At 40.4% G+C, this 2,683-nt stretch overlaps 1 non-coding gene across 1 annotated transcript; it reads left to right on the plus strand.

Moving 5' to 3' along the window:
- The first annotated feature begins 1,109 nt into the window (after positions 1-1,109).
- trnav-cac (transfer RNA valine (anticodon CAC)) lies at positions 1,110-1,182 on the plus strand. Its single transcript has one exon. It is a non-coding gene; the product is annotated as a tRNA-Val (tRNA).
- The last annotated feature ends 1,501 nt before the right edge of the window (positions 1,183-2,683 follow it).

Genomic DNA, 2,683 nt, shown 5'->3' on the forward strand with positions numbered 1-2,683 from the left:
GGGAGGGAGTGTCTGTTGTGAGTTTAGGGGGCATGTCAGCCAGACCTGTAGTGTGTGTGTGTGTGTGTGTGTGTGTGTGTGTGTGTGTGTGTGTGTGTGTGTGTGTGTGTGTGTGTGTGTGTGTGTGTGTGTGTGTGTGTGTGTGTGTGTATGTGTGAGCGTGTATTTATCACTTTGTGGGGACCAAATGTCCCCATAAGGATAGTAAAACCCGAAATTTTTGACCTTGTGGGGACATTTTGTCGGTCCCCATGAGGAAAACAGCTTATAAATCATACTGAATTATGTTTTTTGAAAATGTAAAAATGCAGAATGTTTTCTGTGAGGGTTAGGTTTAGGGGTAGGGTTAGGTTTAGGGGATAGAATATAAAGTTTGTACAGTATAAAAACCATTATGTCTATGGAAAGTCCCCATAAAACATGGAAACACAACATGTGTGTGTGTGTGTGTGTGTGTGTGTGTGTGTGAGTGAGTGAGTGAGTGAGTGAGTGTAGGCTACTGAAGAGAGTCCCCGAAAGAAGGCTCTGAAGTACCGATGTTTCGGGTACAAAAACCCGCCGAACTGATCCGAAACGAGCCCTATTTTTATCCACCCGCCCAAACCCATTTTTGCCCGCAAAAAAGATTGCAAAACCGCCCAATTGGGCGGGAAACCGCCCAATCTGGCAACCCTGGCTGAGAGGATTATTGGTTGGCCCCTGCACCCCTTCAAGAACTATACACTTCCGGAGGAAAAAGGCTGGTAAAATAAATCTGGACCTCACTCATCCAGCCCACTACCTTTTTTAACTGTTGCCTTCTATAATATGCACTACGTGTGTATATGTATGAAGGTGTGTGTCTGAGTGTATGTACGTATATGTATGATTATGTATTTTTATTATTCTTATTTTTTTTTATTATCTATGTCTTGCTGCTGTTTTTGCATTGTTGTACACTGGAAGCTCCTGTAACCAAGACACATTGCTTGTACGTGTAAGCATACTTGGCAATAAAGCTGATTCTGATAAAGGGATTGCTACTGTGTACAGATACATATTACGTCGAAACGATGATCATATGAAAACCCAGAGTGTTTTTGAAGAACTGTTAATATGTGTAATTTCAAGTTTCCGTAGTGTAGTGGTTATCACGTTCGCCTCACACGCGAAAGGTCTCCGGTTCGAAACCCGGCGGAAACAACTTTACTTTCCCGTTCCTAACCATTTTGACTACACACGACAAAGTGGCGAGACACCAAAACCCACTATCTACTAATACTGTTTGCTGCACGAGAGCTTTTCAACGGTAATTCCAGTACAATTCGCTGACCAGTAAATTTTAGAGCGCCCTCTAGTTAAAAACAACAACCGTAAGGTGCCAATGAGGACTTATACACTGTCAAACGCGCACATTTGTAACACAATCGTTGTGTTGAATCTTTAAACAGCACATATACATGTGGTTTGGATGTAGGCTAATTAACAAAGGTGTGCAACTTAAAAGAGATACGAGTCACATTTACAAGCACACCATTCTGGACAGAACCAAACAACACAACTAAACACAAACGACAGTCACCCAACTGAAAGCCGAATTCCTTGTTAAACACTCATGTCACGGATCACACGAGCATTTCACACAAAATAAATCACAAATGACCTAAATAAACAAAACACAGAAATTAGCATTTAAAGTTATCCACTGCGCATTATTACAAAAGCTTTTCAACGCTTCCAAGACTCGCAGTTTTCCTGACCATTAATAACACAGTTATAAGAAAATGTAAACCTTCACGTTGCTTTCAGCAAACACATTATTTTCTCAACAATCAAATTCCATAGCACGCTTAAAAGCAATAAATAACGTTACAGAACCAAATAGTCTGATGGAACGCAGCACATTATTGATAAAAAGAAATCTCTCGCGGGCAGGTGTTTTCCCTTTAGACAACCATGTTGTGCTTTGACGACCTAAACCTCATTTGTTGAGGACATTTGACCTCTTGGTTAATACAAAACAAACAAACAAACAAACAGATATTTACTTATAATGCCAACATTTAAATAATCTGTGAACAACAAATAACCTGCTTGTTCACAGAACCACATAATCAAAAGTCGTCCAGTTAGCGAAGTAAAACTCTTGATTCCCTCCTCGATTATTAACGCTTGCAATAACTAACAAACGCACAAAAATTCACCACTTCAACCCCTTTTTTATCGGCACGTTTACACCGACACGACGGACTAGTGACATGGAGTGGCCAAGAATATTATCAGAGTATATTATGGCAGCGGAGACCCCTACCGGTCGCTAAAACGCGGCGGGGCATTTCAATCCAGAGAACCGGCGAGTTCGTTTTGTTTTCTTTTCCCTCCACTTGTCTCCCTTCCTGGTCCGAGAATGCAGGGAAGGCCTGCCCAGGCTGGGCCAGAAGCCGTTAAAGCTGCTTGGTATTTTCTGATGTAAATTATGACATTTTATGTTTTAGAGGGCTAGTGTACCATTACTCTATTATTCTGAACCATTACCACTTGCAGACTTTTTAAGGCAAACCAAGGTGTTACATCCACTATTACATCCACAAACATATTTAACCAGTTTGTTTTGAAAGTGGAAAATTCAAACCTTTTAATTTTTTGATAATTACGAAACTCTATGTGTAGGGTAATATTTAAAACTTTATTTTTATTAAGCTGG

This window comes from Xyrauchen texanus, chromosome 27, assembly GCF_025860055.1.
Source record: "Xyrauchen texanus isolate HMW12.3.18 chromosome 27, RBS_HiC_50CHRs, whole genome shotgun sequence".
NCBI lineage: Eukaryota > Metazoa > Chordata > Actinopteri > Cypriniformes > Catostomidae > Xyrauchen > Xyrauchen texanus.